The sequence below is a fragment of the Trichoplusia ni genome, chromosome 19, assembly GCF_003590095.1.
Source record: "Trichoplusia ni isolate ovarian cell line Hi5 chromosome 19, tn1, whole genome shotgun sequence".
NCBI classification, from domain to species: domain Eukaryota; kingdom Metazoa; phylum Arthropoda; class Insecta; order Lepidoptera; family Noctuidae; genus Trichoplusia; species Trichoplusia ni.
In genome coordinates this window covers 5,658,622-5,681,801 of record NC_039496.1, presented here as the reverse complement: position 1 = coordinate 5,681,801, position 23,180 = coordinate 5,658,622, and the positions used below count along the sequence as shown (strand labels likewise).

Sequence of the window (23,180 nt, the reverse complement as noted above, 5' to 3'; positions counted from 1 at the left end):
TTTTTGTTTACATATTAAATACAATGTAACTGGAATGAACGGTGACAGTATTTGCATTAATTACACAGTGCGCTGACAGCTCTTGGGACATAGTAAGACTGATAAAAAAGCTAGCGAACACGATAGCCCACACCTTATTCAGTATCGGGTTACCGACTTGTGGCTAGGATTATTACGCAAAACTAACGCTGCATTTACAGAACTGTAATGAATTTAATGAGAAATTATGAAACACAGGTATTCAATCTTGAGGAATTTGGCCTTTCATTATTTACTTTTTCTTTGTCCCAATATTACAGACTTTGTGGCTAAAATCTTCTTCTGCAACACTTACCACTTAATTTATTATTCAAACTATTATCTTAATAACCAATCTGCAGTCAGCTATTCGAGTTTAGAAATACATTACAAAATAGAAGCATAGTTTACATTCCATGAGGATGTTATCTTAATTGTAATGTGGTGTGATTAAAACACGAAGCAAGTAACAGAAAGGTTCAGACCTCGGCGACGTTCTCTCGAAGAATCTTAAAACGGAAATTCACACACGGGTAAACATTCATTCCTAGGATTTACAACCAAGTAACAGGTACACATTAAACGTAAAGTAAACGGGAATGTAGTGTTTTGGTTAAGACTGAAATGTTTTTAAGGAAGAAATTAGTGAAGATACAAAGGCAGGAGACGAAAGTAACGAATGTTAAGGAACATAGTTAGCCTACTTCATATACATGTCATACCCAAAAGATTTGAATTAGGAGGATGTTTCTTAAGGGTTTTCCAAGTATGGCCTAAAATAGACTAATAAAACAAACAAGATTTAGAAAGAATCTGCTGCAAAGGAAGCTAGAATAGAAACAAACATCCAACACAATACGACGCTTCCGAGCCACACAATAAATTGCAATACGAATTCCTCAAATAGTGGCTTCATTCGCTTGAACTGACACCACCAGACATTCATCTATCCGTAACCTCAAACGTTTTGGAAGATATTTTTGACACGCTGCCTTCCGTTCGAGATATTTTTAGCTTTTCAAATAATATTAATCGAACTAAAATTTTGTGGGATGTTTAATTTAGGAAGTGACGAACTAAACCTCCAAATTAGTTTTGTAGAGCGGGTCCACTTTAATTTTAGATAATTTATCTGACACCCACACATCTAAACGTCATGATTTGAAATGAAAGCAAACTAAATGTACACCACTAAACAGAAGCTCCAAATAAATATACGTAATGAATCTAGTAACGCCATTTCCCAGGACACCAAAGCGTCGCTAGTTTACCAGTTCCCCGTGATGAATGACCGTTTAATTATCCCCGCTATATTTTGTGATTAAACTGTCCACTTTATAAAACGAACTTCGAAACGCTGATAATATTTAATGGAAGAGGAGCGCTAAGTAGCTTTAAATTTAACACTTGGACCCATTATACAGATGATCGGGCACGGCCATTATTGATGGCGGAGGAAAATTACTTCCGAGTCGCCACACGCAAATCGGGCGCCACGCAAGCATTAAATATTATGCTAAACATTTTAGTGTGGAACCTATAGTGCCCGTACGGCCGCCACGCTGCTTAGCACTCACTGGCCCGAGTTCAAACATGTGGTTATACAATTTACGCTTTGTGTGTCGAATGAATCCGATCTGTTAAATTAGAGAAACTAAAAACTATCGTTATTTTGTTACGTTACATTGTGTAATTATAACCCAATATGAAAATATTATAATAAGCCCCATTGATTCATGACAACACAAATAAAACTGAATTAATATAATTACTCAACTAATTATATCCAATCATACAGTAATAACAGTAACTACTAAAATGACAATTTTGAACGATTGTGGTTTTTATACAAACTAAATTGTATGAAATCATTTCAACGAAACTCATTTTAATCATAAACAAAAACAAATGAATTAAGAATTTGTCGAAATATGACGTACTTTTCTGAAATTCTGATTAGTTTGTAGTTTAAATACGAAGTAGCTACTTATAATTCTAGGAACCTATAATAATTGCATCAATAAAAAAAGTATAGTTTGTGTGTGCGTGCGCACTATCTTTATTTGTTAATAACAAATCAAGATTTTAAAACGCCGTATATTAGGATCTATTAGAATCTCTTTAATGTGTTACACATATACCTACTGAAGTTACTTGATTTGTTAAAGATGAGTGTGAAATAATTCTGTAAAAGTCAATTTACGTAAGACTAGAACTCAGGTATTAAAAAAGGAAAAAACTTCAATCCGAATGTAGAACGCTATTTGCTAATATTTAAGTACTAACCTACTAATGGTCAATCTGCATTTTGCATGAATAACCTGTTTTAACATGGCCTAGATAAAAATATATAAGATGATTTTACATAATCTAGATCAGAGTTAGTAGTACTAATGTTGCAACCTAACATAAATGGCGTAAATACGAAAGTTGACTAAAATTCCAATTAGAGAAGAGACGGAAACATGTCAGATATTTTGTATGAACCAAATCAATTTGGACAAAGATTCACAGAACAAAGGATTGTTTAATATGATTAAAGTATAAGTTAATTCATCTCTTAAATATTAAGGAGTCAAATGCCCTAAATTTTAGTCCTTCAGAAAAACCGTTTGAGTCCCACTGCAGAGCCAATGTCCAAAGAAATAACTAGATAAGGTATCTGTGTAAATACCTTACCGCACTTCTTTTCTTTATTCAAAACTTCGAGGTAAACGAAATATTCCGTATAAACCTGGCTTATACTAATATTAACCTTCTTGTTTAAGACTGAAACATGTGAAAAGCGATAAGCTCAGATAATACAAGACGGAGCTCTTCTCAACATAATGAGCTCGGGGCTCAGTACACAGCACAAATTGTGATAGAGAATAACTTTTCATATTTACACAAACTCGTTTAGGCCAGCAAAACGGACGGAATGACGGATCCTAACTCACTTCGGAATAACTAGTTTCGCTACGAACTAGTTTATCAACAAGTCACGTGTTTCTTGTGGTATATTCTAGTTGAATTATGTAAGGCTTTTAATAAAGATTATGAAAAGTTGTTGTCAAGCATTATGCTTACGGTTGAGATCTAGATCAGAGAGCTTACTACGAGGTCGTAATCCTGGTCTGTTGTCGTGTGGAGGCGAGATGAGCTCATGGTGTAGAGTGCCGTCTCTTATCCCCAAATGCAAGCCTTGCTTTAGTAGCCCATAGTGCAGACAGAAGCTTAGTTACTTAAACAATAGTTCGAATTTTCCTCTGAATCCATTTTATTGGCAGAACACCATGACTTCTTCTAATAAACTGCTAGTAAATAGTCCCATTATTGCTTATTTTTCTTATATTGTTACTCGAAAACAACAATACGTATCGCTGTTTGCCCGTATTTATTATCGTAAATATGTGCATCCCGGCGGAAAAACACATAAACATAGTCTTCCTTATATTTATTAAGCTAAGTATTACATATTGTAATAAATAATTGGTTTTATATAATGATTTGTCTTTTATTTAAGAGAACTGTTATAGACCGGATTTTCCTGTATTTAAATATTATCCATTACCAAAAAATAATTAAAATAAATCATCTTTATTTCTTCTGGCTTCGAGACTCGAAATATTCAGCTTCTCTCATGACGAGAAAGCGTCAGCTTAATACGACAGACGTCATTATTATCTTAGAATATTAATGAAGCTTCTTAATCAATTCTCGGTTATACATAAAAACATATTAGGCAAGCACTAAAATGAACATCGTAATTGAGTAACGATTTGTGATGCCGTCAAAGTTATCTTTTTACTATCATAAACGTAAGTAGCACACACACATAAATCTACATATTTGATATGCAATAAACTGAGATCCATTACAACTCAGTTCATATTATAATGATATAGAGTATGAAACTGTGAAGTATTCTCTTGTGGAGGGCAGTGCCTATTCCGAGGCGCAATATCAAGTCCCCAGGCGAGGCAGGCCGGCCTCAATTGTTTAATCGGCAAAGTTCCTCGATACAAGCGCGGCGACGTGGAAAGTTCAGCTACAGCTGATAGCATGCTCGTTTCGCTTAATGTTCCAACGCTCCTCCAGTGCACTCTATGTGTAATTACTGCACATAAAGACTCAATGCCGACACTCACATGTACAGCCGTTAACTTCTCACGGATTTGTTCAATCGTAGCGCAGTCAGGTCATATCCGGGTCCCATGTGTGTTATAAAAAGTTCAATGCTGTCATGGGTATTGAATAGCTTGATTAATACTTTGGTTTAATGCCGAGGTTGTTTTAAACACGTAACGGGTTAGCATTGATAATTAAAACTAGTAACACAACGAAGACATTACACAATAACTACAAAATACAACTTAACCAAGTAAACTCAAGTATATATATGTTGCTACTATACTCAAAGGCGTTCATTTACGCTCACTCAGTCAATTGGCTGCTAGAATGGACTGGTGAATTAACTATTTATGGAACAGGAAGACATCAATGATGAATTAAATCGTTAAGAAATAGCTTTTTATGTGTCCGGGATTCTTGGACTAGCTCCAACCAATTTCTAATGGATTAACATTTTGTTTTTCATGAAAACATCGTCATTTCCGTAGCTTTGTAAACATATTAAATTACGTCGTATTTAAGCAAAAATAAGGCGAAAGAAAGACATTCTTTAAAAGCATTCGAATTAACTCTGCCCAGTTTAATCCGGTGCAAATACAAAACAAATCGAGCGTCATGGATTAACAATAGAGTTAACAACAATGGGGTGGCTAGATTTAAGATGGCTGATAGCAAACGGTGCACCATGTCCTGCCGCGCGACGCACATCAATGTAAACAAAGGGTAAGTCTAAACAACGTGGCGCGTAATCGACACTAGTCACAATTGCGCAAAATTATCATCACTGAGCGAGTTTGGTATTTTAAACTCTAGTTAGCAAAGGCTAAGGGTTAGAGTGGAGGCAGATAAGACGTTTGCCGGTATAGCTCGGTGAATGGCGCGCGGCGCAGTGCCGGCTGCACGCTTCCGACGGTGACGGCCGTCACGGCTGGCGAAGACGTTGATATCGGCGACACGTTGCAGGAGGAAACTGTCTGCTTATCTTTTACACCCGGTGGGTCTGCACCAAGCGTCCTACACTCAAATAATAAACTGGCTATTTGTCAAAATCCTACACCTTATTACCTCTGAAGCATTGTCTCTACAAAACAATATTCAAAGTATAAGAAAATCTATTAAACTTTAGTATATCGTGAAACATCATAGTCGTCTTTCTAAAGTACCGGTTGATTTAAATTGACGTGTAAAAGTGCCAATTGTGGCCCATTTCCGCAAGAAATCCAATTTCAGTTGATTGCTCTTCCAAATTGATGAATCGTAAAAAACAAAAACAATTTCGTATAATATGAAATCAAGGAAAATACCGCCTTTGAGTAGAGAAAATGTGTAAGATCGGACTCGACAGGTTTCGTGGAAAGCAATCGTCTTTAAAGAGAATAAGATCATAAAACAAGCTGCAATAAACGTTTGATCTAAGAGCGAAGATAAACCGACAGGGGAGCATAAAGTTTAAAATAACTGTGTTTGAGTGCAGACAGATCGGTTACAATACTGCTCTGGAATTTGATTGTACAATGGAGTGTTTCTATAATATGGAGATAGTATATGATCGTAGTGCTTAGCGTATGTATCAGCGCGATCGACGTTTCAATCGGCCGGTAGCGTCGACCTGGCTATAGAGCGGTCCGCACAGTGACGGCGGCATGTAGGGCATATCCGATGCGGTGTCAAACGCACGTTCCCGGTTACTTCCGCAAATGACATTATGGATTTATGTAAACCTACCAACATCATGCGCATGTGATGAGGCTTATTGAAACAACCTTTCATATGTTGAATAGTAGGTATAAGCTTGCAAGAGTTGGACGTTGGGGAAGGACGTTATAATAATGAATAGGATTTCACTGCAAAATGTATTGAGATAGCACGAAAATAAACTTGAGGGAAAATCGAAGTTTAATAGACAAGAGTGCCATGGTGGCTTTCACATTTTTAGAATTTTGTGTTTTGATTCGCTTAAGTATCAGCATTTAAAACAATGACGTAATACTTAAGATGTGCAGAATAAAATTATGTTACCCGGAACATTTAACCACCAGTCATTAATACAGATAGAATCAGTAAATTATAACCTAAGGGAAGTCAATAACTACCTACTCAAGTGATGTTTGCTCATCATTCTAAGAACTGCAGAACAATTATGTAATTCGTTATCAAGAAGTCCATATTTACAAATGTAAAAACAAGACTCATCTAAATGGACATGTGCAACGGCGTACAGATCTCCGTAGAACACAATGGTTGTTTTGAACCGTGAAATTTCTCACGGCTCATTTCTCATATAATAGATGTATAAACAGATACTATAACCTATCAACCTTATTTACATTGACAATACATTCGTCGTCGGCGTCGTATCGGCAAAAACTCGTTTCGCTATCTTTGATGGAAATGTGACGTACCTGAAACAAGAAATAGACAGGTTACATATGTGATGCATGTACAAATAAAGGTAGATATATGTTAAGAAGGAATACTAATAAAAACATTTATCCTCGTGCTACTTATTCGTCTTAAGAAATGTGATTCAAATAACGATGTAAAGTTAATTTCGCGGAGATTTTTAACGACGCGTAACATGTACACTATTGCTTATTTAAATTCCTGAATAATTGTTTCTATTCGGCTACGTTACTTTGTAGACAGGTAACATTTCTCTGAGCGCTAACAATAATTGATTCGCTAAAATTTGTTAAACTGAAAAGAAATGTCATTATAAATTTTAATTTCTCTATAAAATTGTGATGTAACATTTACTATGTAATTTAAACTGCAATAAATCGATTCAATAACATATCGATATTAACTCGAGTATTTCAAAGCTCAATTTAATCGAGTTCAATATCGATTAGAATCCCGGCTTCATAGCTGATGTGCACGGATATCATTAGAGTGGTCGTCACGACCGCAGACACGATCGGTCCAAACTAACGTCGCTTAATTGTAATTGCTATAGAATCGCAACTGCTAAATGCTAACCAAATACCGCTGTTTCAGTACACTGCTGGCAACCAATGTTTTAAACGGTTTTTTTTTTCAGTAATTTTGGTTTGTTAAGTTAGTTGATTTGGAGCACAAAAACAAATGAACATTATTGTTAATTGTGACATATGCATCAGATCCACTCATAACTCACAAAAGAGAGAAATTGAAATAAACGAACCCTTCACAATATGTCACAACATTACATTAAAATGATACCGCGTATTGATACAGCGGGGCGACATCCCTATTTAAGTGGTATTTATGTAAATATGTCAAAGTAGAGTAGAGTCGCAGCGTCACGAGATTAACGATGTACCCGCCTTAGGCGACGTAACCCTCAGCATGATACTACAAATATATTAAATGTTCATTTTATGAGGAATGGTTGTTTGCATGTGCACACCGGCTTTAGACAATGTTAATACCAGAACACTAGTCTACTTAACAAATTACCTAATTGATGTGGCAGACTTAGGTGTACTTTGTGTAGCGTCAGTGTAGTAAGCTACAGTAACGAAGTTTATTCGAAACAACGGATTACATAAAACCTATTTACATAAAAGTGGAAGAGAAATCACTTTTAAAGGACAAATAAGGAAAATGGTAAAGAATATAAAGCATTGATTAAACAAAGGATATCCTACGTAACAATATGATATCAGTCGTCAAACCGTCTAATAATACGAAATCCAAGAGCTTCCGTCTTGAGCGTACGGCGGACCGCCCGAGCTCTGGGATTTGCTATTTTTGGAAAAACATTAAATATCTTACTTTGATCAAAAAGTAGAAAATAAGTGCTTGCATTTGTTAGGTATTCTAACTCACTTTATGTGGTGGGATGAAATAACACCTACTAGGTAATATAGTCTTCTTTATAAATGTAATTCAAGGTGTCGACGTTATAACTAGATACCAATTAAAACGTACTCACCTAATGAGTGTGCAACACAACTCCAACTCATATGATAGTTAGACAATGGGAGCGCGTCTAATCCATAGCAGAATGTCCCTATTCTACACACGCTAAGCTCGTAATAATCGCGTAGCATTACATGAGACAGTACTATGATCTTACAAGAAATAATAATGAAGATGAGTTCGCAATAACTGGAACAAGAATAGCATGTCGCTGGCACAAGGAAATGAGAACAAAGGAGTTTGTTTAGAACAGTACAGTAATACTAACATATAAACAAATATAAATATAAACATTGAGTAATGTAGATGGTAGCACGTGTCTCGTGACCTGTACATGTCACGGATACAAAAGAAATTGATGAAAACTTTAGAATGAATAACACAAAACGTATTGCCTCACTAGAGTACGGACTGTGGGATAAGTAAAATACACTGAGCTCCGTCGAAACTGCCACATCCTATTCACTTTATAGGTCATTTCATTTATTCCATTCACTTATTCCCATCGAAGGGATCTTCTGTTACGACCGAATGGGGTTCACAAATAAACCTAATTTTATCTGAATAATTCGATGTATCTTTTCAATTTAACAAATTAAACTGTACGGAAAAAAATGTTGAATGATGGGAGGTCACAATCAAAATTTGGTGTGTTTGTATACAATTTGGATTTCAACAAATACTCGGCACTTAAGGCCCTCGTTTCGTTATTAATTATATTTGCATAAGAGCGAGCGCCCAAGTATTAACTACACAACTAATTAATTTGAACGTGACAATTTTCAAAACCACGTTTTCAATAACATATGGGATGGAAAATAATCATGTGCATTATACATTAATGGGAATCGAACGATAATATATTAAATATTCTCTGTGCCGCGTTTAAACTGTGAAATATTTGGTATGTCACCATTTTCCGGTACATTTCCCGCGTGCTCTATAATGTTCCGTGTGAAAGAGCCTGATTGCTCCGCGCCCTCATTATCGAAGCCATTACATATTTTATACAAAAAACTGCAGTTCACTTACTCTATTAGCGAAGCACTTTGACTATCATAAAAGCCTGTTTATTTTTAACGCGTTTTTATGCAATGGATCGTAAATATTGCTGTTTAAACGGATCTCAAATTAATTTCGATGGATAAATAAATTGAATACATTTGATCTGACCTGGTATATCGTCCTTTGATCTTTTAATCCAAGTAATGTGTATTATTGCGTAGTAGTAGATTTCGAAACCAAGTATTTTAATGTAACCAAATATTTTTGTTCACAAACGCATTCACTCAGGTCACGACATCAAACAATCACAATTCATTAGCGTGTGCATTCGTAAGTTTAACTCATCTGGGTTCGGATCCTACTAACAAGATTACTATATACAAACAGAATAATAGAAATGACGCAAAGAGGTGTACTGGAGAAAGCTAAAATTAAAGTTTGGCTGCAACTTGAAACGTGAGCGCAGTTGGGAAATGCCAACACTTTAAACTTTAGCAAATCGTTGATACCTAGCTCATAAATCATAATCAAGTACCAAGTGTGCTTACGAAAGCTGACATATTACGACTTTGAGTCGCTGGAGCTATTTACTTGCGGTTTAATATTGGTTTTCACAATTGCACCAAGTAGTGCAGACTCGGAGTGCACTTAACATTCGTACTGTACAACAAAGCAGAGCATAATTCAATAACAAACATAGAAACTTATACCTCTATTATATCTACTGTTGCCACTGAAACTACAACAGATGGACACTAAATAAGGAACAAATCTGCGAACGAGACTTGTATAACGACATCTGACGAATTTATTAATGACATTGCTTCTCCGTGTCAATATTACAGTTGCTAGGCCGATTGTTATTTGACTAATCCGAATAATAAACGAATTAAATGGTACACATGTAACTGCAACTTCAAATTGCTTGCTTAATTAGTCAACGTCGATACACTAACAGGGCAATAAATCATTTGCCAGTCAATTACCGCTAATTTCGATTTTGTGACACTCCATCTATGTGTGACGTTAATTTTACATTCGCGTTCGAGTTTCGTGTGGTAACGTAAATGATATTTCAGCTCGTCCAAACATGAAATAATTAACTGGAGTTATGTTATCACATGCCTGTTATGTTTCAAACTTTATAATCACAGTGTTGGAATCCCTAATGGTATAAATACGTTGAAATTATAATAAAACTCACCTTTTAAAAACAGACGAAATTTAAGAAAATAAATTCGCAATCTAGAGGGTATTCTTATGAATTTCTAACTTTAACTAATACCCATTTAAGTACCCCAACTCAAAAACAACATTTGCTTAGTCTAGCAAACTTCTAACATAAGCTAGATCAGGCTTTACGATAAACACGAGTGTATTAGCATCAACAACGATTAACTTTAACGAGTTCTACATATTTAATACTAACTTGCGAAACTACATTAATAGGTATAAAATATACCTACATATACCTATATTTGTATATCTGCGTCAGCAATTACAACCACAAAACAGTGAATATGCAAAAACTTTCGAGTGATACAATCAGTGTTACGATTTCCATTTCCAAATATGGTTGCATCACACCGAGGTTACATCGTCCATCGTCCGAATATATTTAGTTTTAAATTCATCATAGCATCACCTAACCACATAATAGATTCTAACTAACGACGTACCTAGTAAAACTCGAAAGTGTCATTGTGTAATTTGTATGCAGAGGATAAGCCGGTGGCGTCATAAAGTGAAGACTCTTACTGCATTGTAAACGTTACCTCGGGACAGTCGGGACCAAGAAATTGTTTTATTGCACAAGTTTAGGAAGCACGGGCCAAAGTGACGCCTCTCCTTCATAAAAGTATTTACGTTTAGCATAAACTGTTTTATTACTAAGCGCGGTAATTATCCGCAAGACTATTACAGTCCACAATTACGAGCGTTTAATATTTACAAATGCAATAAATAATTGTATAAACTTAAAAGACGAAAAAAAAATAATGAAAAGAGAGAAACTGCCAGAATGACAGAGAGAAAGTTAAGTTGCTTAAATCGTTACCTACTACAGTTTATCTCAATTGAATGATTAGTATAATGGTCACTTTCAAAATGTAGCTTATTGTAACCACGTGTTACTGCTGTGCTCAAAGTTAACCGTACCGTGGCAAAAAACTAAAGTTTTGAAAATTACCACAAAAACAAAAAAAAAACAAACATCATTCTTATTTTTCTGTCTTCGTGTTCTAAATATGGTGGTCAATCAAGGGCATCATCTATCTGGTAAGAGCCAACAAAAACGAAACCAAAAAATAATTTCTTAACCACAAGAGGAAACCACAAAATGTACAATCGATAAGGCAAAATAAAGAACTAATAGCAACACATTCACGTACGTACACAAAGGTCAGAGAGTTGCATAAGAAAGAAGGGAAGCCTCGTGCGAGTTTCCTGACCACGGAAAAACAGTCGAGTCGTGGTCGTGACGGCTGCGAACGTGCCGCGCGTCCTAACGAGCCTCCCCGGCGACATCGCAAACTGCCTAACTGACTGACTTTAATGAAGTTTGACTCTGCACTGCCGTAGTTTAGACACAGGCACTGACATCACAAAACTTTTGTAGGTACACTATTGTTTCACTCACCAAAGCTTTAAACATTTAATATCTCAAACGTTCGTTTGTATTTCAGCTTGAAGATAATGCTATGATAATTCATTCATTCCGACTGCCAGACCGAAGCAGGAAAATCATTAAATATGAGTTTCCTTTCAACTAACTTTGAATGTTGTTGGAAATGATGTAACTCAAAGTAGGCAATACTTGAGGTAGGTAAAGCGTATTAATCAACAGTACCGAAAACATTTATTTTACTCAACGACTTTCTGAACGAAAAGGCAAATTCGAGCAATTTCTTTTATCAAATATTTCACTTTCTTGCTATGTATCGTTCTGTTAAATAGAGGATCTAATTACATCGTTATTTTTAACGAAGCAATATAATGACAGTAGTTTTAGTTTCGTTCATTGTAATTAAAGTATTTGACCCGCAAATTATTTCACCTACCAGAGTCACACAGGTAAGTTCCTATGAGAACACACCTAATAAGCGAACTCTTGAATACTTAAGGTGGTAGGTATGGTACACACAATGCGGGCACCACATAGCTTCCTGAGCTAGAGCACAGTTCTCACACACAACCGACACGACCGCACCATTATTATTGTACAATTTACAGCCGTTAACCGGTAAACAAAGGAAGGTGGCGCGTATATACACCGCCGACACAAGACGAACTTCCAGAACAGATAATTCCCAAGTCCCAACAAGGATACAAGAATTTTTAAGGTAAATACACGAGTCTTAACGATTTCACGCTAAAGGGCGCACGGCGTTTGTTGATTGTTTACTAAGAATTCCACGCTAATAGAAAATAGCTTAGTTTGTTCCGTACCATTTCACCTACACGCCACGCCCCCGTTTCAAAGAACTTCTTTCAAGTTGCCAGGGAAACAGTGACAGGCCCGCCGCTGTCTTTGTTCCTTCCGAGATCGCGAGGGGGTGGGTTATTTATAAATTGATTGCACTCCACTAACATAGACCAACTACTAACATTAGATTACCTACATACTTTGACATTCTAAATAAACATTACGTCAAACAAAATGGGTCCTTTTAATTTTTTGTTCAATCTCATAAATATGTAAAAAGCAAAGTTGCAGACTCGTCGCTCGGCGTCCGCCTTGCGGTGCGCTGGTCGGCTACTGTTTTTCTCTTACAATTTACAACCGTTAAACTGGCAAACAAAATGCCGGCAGCTTATTTACACGGCGCCGCCGAAAGGAAGTCCGGACGAACGGATGGTATACCCGTAAAGGAAACAGACATAAATCACCGAATTTACGACAAGCTTCGGAAATGTTATTAAAAAGAAAAAAACAGGTTTGCAAACAAGTTGGTTGCGCCTCGAAAGATTCACCCTAGTCCCTAATAGGCAATTTGGACAATTAAGCCTTATTTAGTGAACAAACACACAACCTGGCCATGTTATTAAGAATAACAGACTTTAAGTAGCCCAGCTGTTGTTTTTGACTCCCATTAAACCAATAAGCAAATTACTTCAGAGGAACACAAAAACCGCGAGTGAAGCCGGAATCCAAAGAGATCCTATGTTTATGTTGACCTAGCAACTTAGGAGTTGTGTAATCCGACAATTTGCCGTTCCTAACTCGCAAACACAACAAAACAAAGCGAACATATTCCTGAGCGGATCTGAAAGGAAGTTCACTCGAAAAGGCAACTAGCTGGGGGGAAACCTTATATTGTTGAATTTATGATATGTTTCCACGTTGCGTTCCAATTCTGGGGTCATTCGCGCCCGTATCTCCACGATAGTTTGTAGAAAATAATAACATTACAAATGCGGCTTGATCACAGCGTAACTGTACCTATCTCGGGTACAATTTCATATCTCTCACCCGTTCACAAATAAGTTTCAATGAATATATAAGCTGATTGCGATTATAGGTCAATAACTCTGACTTGTTCGCTATTTGGCTGCGAGCACCAATGAGGACGGGACGGAATGTCCCAGATAAGTGTTTATGAGCCAATTAGTGGCAAACGAAATGAGGCCTATCGGGTTCAGCGTAAACCTGATAATGGGCAAGATACGATCACGCGCCGGAGACCGAAACTACTATATACACTATTAAAGATAGATTTCAACGGTAGCCAATCATCAGCCAAATATAATATTGAATATTCATTCTAAGGTAATGCAAATTTGTCAAAAACAGTCGGTAAATTCATCACGTTTCTGGCTGTGGAAGTACAACCGAGTACCGAGAATTATTTGAGCTTGTATGACTCATGTTTAAGTTTTACGTAGGTTGCGGAGCACGGAGTTAGTCCGTCGTCGTTTAATAACTAATTTGACAGTTGAGCAGCTTATTGGGTAATTTAATTACAGAAGAGACTTGCGCCTCTTAGTATCTACGTAATATTTATAGAAAGGCTATTCCGCTTCTTAATGATCCTTGCTTGAGATCGATCGATGGTTAATATAAAATTCATTAAAGCGAAACTCAGTACATTAGTATATCCGTCCACTGCGCTAGCCACTTTCTATTCGACAAACGAAAGTAATAACTCTCTTCTATGCGATAGGTTATTTGTTTTTTACTTATAATCGCTCCATGAAGCATGTGATATAATTAAAATAGTGCTGGTATCATATTATCAAGAACTTATACATGCTGTTCTAGAACGATGCTATCATTTTACGTATCTTAAGTATAGTCCTTGTTGTTTTCATAAAGTATGATCTCTAAGCAACACTCGAATGCAAGACATCAAGAATACCTTGTAGCAAGGCATAATCCCACAAATATCGTGTCTTCTATAATAATTCACAGCTTCATCACAGCTTAAACACTTAGTGAAATAGGATGCTGTCCAATGTCGACTTTGACTTTCGACAAAACGCTACTTAGTAGCCTAATTTCAGTAGACGATGTTTAATTTAGTTATTATAATCCATAAGTAGACTGACTCCTCATAATTGCATGCTGAAAGCGAAGAATCAACCAACCAATCGGTATGTCACCTACCGCTCTAACTTGATTCATATGAGGTAAAACGTAATCTAATATAGACGCGAAATTGTGTAAATGTCGGTCGAGTTGATCGCGAGTCCTCGGGCCGTGATTGCGAGTTGTTAACTAGGCAAGTTGTTAGATTACTCGTGATCCATTTACAGTGCTCCACTATACTTGACGGATACTGTTACGACCTAGTTAAGTAATTGTAACTTATACGACATCTATTTCGGTTTAGTGTTTGGAGGCAAGTTTGAAGTTTGGTCGTCGCTTAATTTAAAAATATATTTTTTTAATTGTATTGACGTGTCTGTCTGTCTGTGGCATCATATCTCCTGAACGGATTAAGCATTTCAAATAAGGTAGTTTTTTTTTGTTATTGGCGGTAAAATATTTGTGATTATTCATAAACATTGATAAAAATTGGTAGGGCCATTTAAAAGGTGCAGGTGGAAAGAGATTTTAATGTCAAAGGTTTTTCATTTTCCTCTCATAACGTAGTAAATTATCAAAGCCTTACATAATATGGTTTGTGCACCATTTTACTTAAGACTCCAAACCGTAATTGTATTCACTAATTCCACTAACTATGGTAGATATCAAAAAATGCGTTGTTACATTTTCTAGGCAGTAACTCACCTAAACTAAGTTAATCTATTCAGTTGCAAACAAAAACGCCCACTAGGTCTACGAATAAGGCATCAATACACATCAATGGCCTGGCTTGGTACAATATGGGTGGACGACATACCGGCCTTGCTTAAAGAATGCAGAGTGGCACTAACGTCTAGGTTAACAACCTAGTTAACCGTTATATAATCGCTACTGCGTTGCTTATTATGCAGTAGTAATTATTCGCGATATTAATGATATAATTGTCTTTAACTTGATGGTCTACAAATGCAGTGTCTATTGCTCAATTGTTTCAACAAGACTATAAATCAGCTAGATTCAAACTCCTTGGAAGCCTTAAAAATCAAAACCACAACATGACGTAAATACTCATTAAACCTCTCTCACATAAACATGTAAAGATAAACATCGATTGTATGGTAGAGAGTGGGTCTAATTTAGCATGTAAGATTACAAACACACAAACAATAGGACAGGTGTAACTAAATAAAAGCTCGTTAACAGTTAAGCGTGATCCAGGGCTCGCGTGATTAATGTGTGTAGTTATCAGATATCTGGGATCGGACAGCCCTATAAGGTACGAGTAATGAAGGCGCTTTGCAACTTAATATGGCCGTTAAGGGAGTGCGAACTTAATACATTCCTTAACGATTTTATTCAAGTGTTAGTATTTATATGTATTGAAAAGTGATAGGCATTTAAATAGTGGCACCTGGTAAATTTCAATAAAATTTTACATATTTCATTCAACTGTCTAATTTTGTCTGTGTACATCAGATTATTTAAACACTAAAACAGTCAAATATACACATACAAATTAAATTTTAGTTTTAAAATCACACTAAATGTGTATTTTTGTAATAAAAAATCTAAATACGTGAAAAAAGATGCAACTAGTGAGTCCTAAACATATTTTGATTTTAAATGTAAAGTGATTTTCAGAAATATACAAACACCTTTAAATCTGTTAACAAGACCACACAGCATGTTAGTCATGAAATCATAACTAAATTATAATATGTCCCGTCAAACTAAATTTCGACAAGGCACCGTATGATTTCATTAACGTGACGCGCGGCGTACAGCGCCAAAACGCAATGTTGTGGTTTGTTGCGACATTTGTTTTAACATGATATCACACCGCGTTTCAATTTAATGACTACATATCATTTACTGCAGCCCTGGTATGAATTCACTCAAGGATTTCATTTGTAAGAGTGTTTTTTCACAGCTATTTCACAAACAATAAGATTATAAAAATAAATAGGTTAGTATTTCCCACGTCTATCTTTGTTTCAACTCATTCTCTCTCATCAATTTTTGTAAAAAAGAAATCCTCGTGGCTCCAGGAACCGGTGAAATAACTTTATGTTTGTGGCTATTTAACAGTTTGCACACATGTCAATGAGTATCAATAGTTCATCAATACGAGCACCACATTCATAAAGTCCAAACGTACTAAATGTAAAGCGCATTTGAATAAAAGCCCACTATCATTACAAACAAGCTGAATAAAGACTTAATTAATCTGGCTCCCAGAGCGGTAAGCCGCGCACAGAGTTGTGTATTCATTAGCATTAAGGACGTTTTCATGGCAACCAAGGTTAGTCGAATCAAAGCAGACATTCAAATTAGATTACACTTAAATAGTCTACATTTAAGACGCAAGCGAAGCAGGCCGCAGGTTACCTTACCGGCTGAGGTAGCCGACTGCAATAACGACTTCGACTATTAACTAAAGTTCCTGGCAACATAAATTGATATAAAACAGCATAATGTGAAACATGGTGCTCGACTAATGGTAAGCAGCGGTTCGCGTGTCGTTTTATGAACGACGCAACATAGAATAGAAGTCAAAGATCAAACTTCTATAAGAGGAATTTACGTAAAACTTGACTGCTGTTTGTGTATCAAGCTGGGATTGTGCATTAACTGAGATAAGTTTTAAGGAACTATTTTAACAAATAACTTCGGTAAATATTCTTAGTGTTCAGTATTTTCATTGTGCTCATGACGAGATCTCGAGTTCACGGGTTTACTCAACCGTGCTTTGTTCGCTCCAGTTTCATTAGGGCAAGATTTCTTTATAAATTTATGCTTAGCATAACCTCATGAATCGTAGTTTTATACAATAGCTGTAGGATTCTGTTTTAAAAGGAAATATGGCTGACAAAAATGCTGGCATTGTAAGATATTTTATTGTCATCTCACAGGAAGGTCGCGTTTAGCATGCAACGACCTCCGTGACAAGCGTCCAAATTGCGTTTTTAGCATAGTTTAGCGTAGATTACACAGTTCCGTGAGATAATTGACATGTGCAGCGTCGACAAGACCAAAATAAACCGACAGACTTATATCTTCCTACCATTTGATGGATGATACTAGCTTTTAAGGAATATAATTCCATTGCAAAATAAAAAAACAGACAAGGAAACATTTACAAGCAAACTTGAAAATCTATTAATCGGATAAAACATCATAAAAATCGTCAGTTCCCGCTGGTCAAGCATGTATCTACTAAGACAGAGATATATTTATATACATTAGGTTTGATAGAACTACACTTACAACAAAAAACCGTCCACACAAATAACTTTTATTGGGCAATTTGCAACGAAGTTATGTCATCAGAAAACTCCATAAATCGTTAGGAGAAACATAAACGGCCAGCGATTACTACGGTCGGCGTCTACTGAGACAATAAAACCAAAATATGACAGCTGACAATTTATCACCATTACGATGTAATACTTACTTCAGCAAAGAATTTATTATCCGTTGAAGAGCTGAGAAGATTTGCGGAAGCAGATATTACTCAATGTCAAGGTTCTATTCTCATAATAACGAGCTCTTAGTTCAGCTGTGGAACATCGAAAACGTTATGCTTCACAAAAGTCATTGTATTTCACAATTCATCGTCTAGAAATTACTTATGTACAATTATTTTTAATGCCACACTTAGTTAGTTGAAATATTAAAGCGTTAATGATTTTTCATTTTCTGTTCCTTTTGAAGTCTTGTGGTACAATGCACACAATAATGATGAGCAAAATCACAGGTATTTCTAGATAATAATGTGGCTACAAAAGACATCCAATAGAAATAATAGTTATACTTGTTTGTGTAGATCTATCGTATTTAAAAGCTGAATTACAGGTAGTTACACCATTTTAAACAACATTTTACAGTATACTTACTTATTTATTACATGTTCAAGTGAGTGCTTAAATACGGGAAATCCCTAACAAAAGCAAGGTCGGTTCGATTAGGTTGTTAACCTTTACAATCCCCGCAAATACTATAAATAATACAAGCATTATACTAAAACAACCAAAATCCTTTAACATTGCCAAATACCATGTCTAAAAAACTTGCAATACAAGATTGTTTCAACTTCCTCAAAATAATATTATGTTAATTTAATGAGGCAAGTTCGAAAGGGTAAATTAATATCAAATATTGAAGGTTGCTCGGCAACAATCAGTTTAGAAGCTTGGCGAAACACAGTTTTTAATAAGTTCGAATTAGTTGGGCCATGTGACTTGGTCGTTGACACGCTTATCGCGAATAACGTGTTATAATATTATTATGTAACATACATAGATTGTGGCTATATGTTATACTTTAAACTTATTTAATACACTTAATTCACAGATAATGCTATGGGACTTTGTTGTTCGTTATATCAAAAAGAGGTTGTAGGAAATAGAATTTACGTAAAGCTTCTTACTCCAAGGAGTATCTAGAATGGAAAAAAAAAGCTGGATATTTTTATGATACTAATATTATTTTCAAAATAAAAGGTAAAGGTATGTAGTCCGCATGTAAGACCTTAACAATCGAGCATTTCATTATTTATTAATTCAATAATGATATGAAGTAACAGAACATGGATAAAGGTCATATCTTACGTATAGTTGTTATACAAAGACTTTCGAAGTTACTGACTGATATTAAGACGGATACGATTACGAGGTCAACTGTAAGGACAAAAAATATAAGAATAGGTATGACCTTCTGCACACAAGGGTAGAATTGGATATTATACGGGAAATAAATATTTGTATGGTAGGATGCCCAGGGGAAATAAATTTATCAAAAATTATTTTTAAATTGTGATCGTAAAATTTTATAGACAGGTATTTCTAATAGTATGAATAGTGAGTAATGTGACTGGCTGACATGACAAGGCCAACCGTTCACTAGCTATTTATATTGTAATGTAGTGTTTTCACATCCGCTTTTTTAAAGCAGACAAATAATGAGTTTTCAAATTCGAATAGGTACTGTGATATGTAATAACTATTGAAAGTATCAAATAAACCAGAGTCGTGCCAAACTTACAGTCATCGTAACAATCAGAAAAGAGATCTGATAACAGTCTTTTTGCCTAATCTGATTTTCCAAGTTTCCCTTCAACTTCGAATGTAAAAACCACTGCGGAACAGTTTCTACATCTAGATTTTTCGGTCGGCAGCGTCACGATGACGCCGCAGAAGACCGTTCATCGTCAAAGTTGAGCTATACAAGTGCACTCAGCCAGAAAGTTCGAGGTTTTTTTTACGTAATGCGGCCCACATAACGCATTTCTGCTCCGATTCATTACGCACCAGCCGACCGTAAAACTGACCTCTTCCAAATTGTGACTGTCTTCTAAGAGTGGGCCGCAGTCTGCCCTAGAAGTCGAACATTTGCTATAATCGGATGTAAGGAACTAACTCCGAAACGGTTTTATTGCATGTTTGAATACAAACCATTCATTCATACTGGCTGTTTATTTTCTTAGGCCATTGCTTTCAACGTAGTTTTTTTACGATAGGTACGCTAGGTATAAACATGTTTTTGTAAAAAGAAAGAAAGACATCACTAATGAAACACTAACATGCCGCTGAGTGGAACGACATACTGAAAAGAAGTACAAGATATTAATGCGGCTTTGTATCCTTAATTAACAAGAAACTTGGTACATTTCTCGAACAATACGTTACTAGCTGCGTTGTTCGTTCCTAGGCTAGGGTATGTAAGAGCTAGTCAATGGTAATATAACACACATCCTATAAATCATTACGCCATGGCCTGCTTTACTGACGGTGGTCTAAGCAAACACCAAAAAAAAACGTCTAGTGACAAATGTTTAAGCATGTAGGTACCTAAATTGTACGTAAAACATGTTGAATAGCCGCACATCGCGCTCGTTCGCTGATAATTCGAAAGATAAACCCTGTGTTACGAAAACATAACGGGTGGGGGGCCTTACTGCGAAAGTAAAATGCTAAAAATATGACTTTCCCTTATGTAACGCGAGCTCAAAATGTTATCACAACGATCCCTTATTAGCACAAATAATGAAGGTAAAGCGAAAAATTTAAATTCGTGCAGTTACTAGCGAGATTTTAATGAGGCGGCAACATGGTTTGTAAATTATTGTACTTTTTAGCAATCAAACGAGCTAAGGCCAATTCAGTTGTTTGCCTAGTCATGACGAGCATGTTTTTTAAATGTCAAAGCTGTGGTGCTTTTCTTTTTATATGAAAAATGCAATAGCTTTAAGTGCTGTAGTAAAAATTTTGAACAGTTCTTTTTTATCTGGGCATTTGACATACCTATTTGTGTGCAGAGATCTAGAAGCAATAGGTGTAGGCATTCGGCGACAGTTTTCATTTGTACCGTGTCTCGCAGTTTCATATTATAATAACGTGATCTTTTAAATGATTAATGCACTTAAAATATTTTTTATTAACACAGATGGTTCTAATTATAGACGTATTTTGTGACTGTCGATTTTGTTAATAGATTAATGACGAAAAGTAAATATTCAATTCCGAATAAAAGGTTGAATTTCGCTAGTATTGGTGCAGGGTGCAAGGTCACCGGCAAAATGCCGATTTACGAAAACAGTGGATAGAGTCAAGGGCATATGATTTGACGGTATTTAAGGCAATATTTATTAAGAAGTTTAATTAGCAAATAGTCTGTTACAAGCGTAAATCTAATGCAAAATCCGAAGCAAGAATCTAACTCTAACATTCCCAAAGAGTGTTAGTCTACAACACCAATTTATATAAAACCATAGTGCAAGAAGTGCGTGTCCTATATCATTGAAATAAAGGTCAATTTCGATTGACACAGAGATCTATTGGGACAGTCTACAGCATGTTTTGTTTTTACACACATACCAGTGTGTTTTGATTAGCATGTGAACTGTTCAATAGCTGTAGATACTATGTTAGCATTGAACACATTGTTTCATTGATGTGAAGTTCACAGCATCCATTGAGAATGAAAAAGTATAATTTCTTTTATTATTATATAATTATTAAGACTAGATTTAGATTGGCCATCCCTTGATGACTCAACAGGAACTTGTCATAGAGGATATAAATATAAAACAAAATAAAAATATTATAAAAAAAAATATAGATGAGATTGCTTTTCGAAGAATGGTTTACAAATTTAATTCATTCTTAAACTTTATCAACAAATAAAAAACATTACATTTATTTTTCAGTGTAGCAAAGAAAACTGGTATAAATTAGGTACAACTTTGAATTTTATTACAGATTTTTTTTTTATAATGTAGCAGTTGGAAATCCTGGTTAAAAAGAATTTTTATTAGAATTGATGACTGACAATAATAAAATTATTTAGTTCGACTGAAGGAAAGCTTCTAATAAGAATATCTGAATAAATCCAACAAATTAAAATACCTTCAAATTGTTTTGTAACATTCAAATAATGTAATTGAACCAGGGTCAAACAGAACAATGATAATTAGGTGTATTTATTAGCCTCTGACACAGTTATCAGTCACTGTCCACTGACTGCCTATCCTCATTGTAAAGAATTAAAAAATAACTGTTTACTAACTAAACTATTCTATTGTTCTACAGACAATGTTATTTTCAATCAAAAATATTGCACCAATTTAAGAACAATACAGCAAAAGAGGTTCAAAATTATACTTTCCTTCTTTTCTTATAATCTTTATTTTTTTTAAGTTAGTGCAAGATTAGTTTTAATTAATTTAATATTAATGTCTGGTGCTTTTGATTTTTAATCACAGCTTGTAGGTAGAGTGACATTTTTAGATTTAGAATATGAATCTTATGAATAAATGTAACCAGATATTATGTATAACGTTGTAAGACCGGTATTCTGTTACTCCGGCGTTACTTCCTTGATATCAAGAGCAAACAACTTTCGCTGCGTGCGCAGGGTGCGCGCGCGCCTACTCGCCTGCATCAGCTGGCGCACGCGCCTTGCGCCTTGGTACATGCCTAGCTAGCACAGAGACTACCCGAATGTACCACCAGCAATCTAATTACTACAGTTACATTACGCAAGTCTTCGAACACTACCACATTCGGTCAATCACTTAAACAACCAAACTACAGCCGTATACTGGTGTCCACGTAACACCTGAAACATTTCTATGTTTACGAGTACTTTGTACATGAATAAAAGAGGAAATACTCACCGATATGTTTATCGCTCCAAATCCCAAACAATATAAAAACTGTCACTCACACGTTAGAACACAAAACACAGACTATTCACCTCTTGACATCTGACATTGTTCATAAAACATAAAGAAATATCACATTTATATTTCACCATAAAGACGTAGGGATAAAGCGTTATCATAAAAACAATAAGATATAACAAAAGTTGTGCAAAACGATCGCAAAATAACGATACAAAACGTAAACAGCTACCTACTTTGACAGAATCATCCAATAAACTGACACTTGTTTTGCAGTTGCCAACTGCAAAACCACTTTCGCCTTCTTCTTACCAACATTCAGGCATGAAAATTATGCAAAAACATTTTTCTCAGCAAGGTTAAGTAAAAAGTATTTGCTTCATTCATTCCTAAAGTTAGGAAGAACAGCCCACATGGATGATAGACACTTTT

General features: G+C 35.6%; 1 protein-coding gene across 2 annotated transcripts in view; it reads right to left on the bottom strand.

The window, feature by feature from the left end:
* The window catches only part of LOC113503527 (furin-like protease 2), a 198,642-nt gene extending 175,624 nt beyond the window's left edge, over window positions 1-23,018 (bottom strand). For both annotated transcript variants that reach the window (XM_026885554.1, XM_026885553.1), the window contains exon 1: window positions 22,743-23,018. The gene's annotated coding sequence lies outside the window, so the exon portion shown is untranslated. The remainder of the gene's footprint in view (window positions 1-22,742) is intronic.
* Window positions 23,019-23,180: the final 162 nt, after the last annotated feature.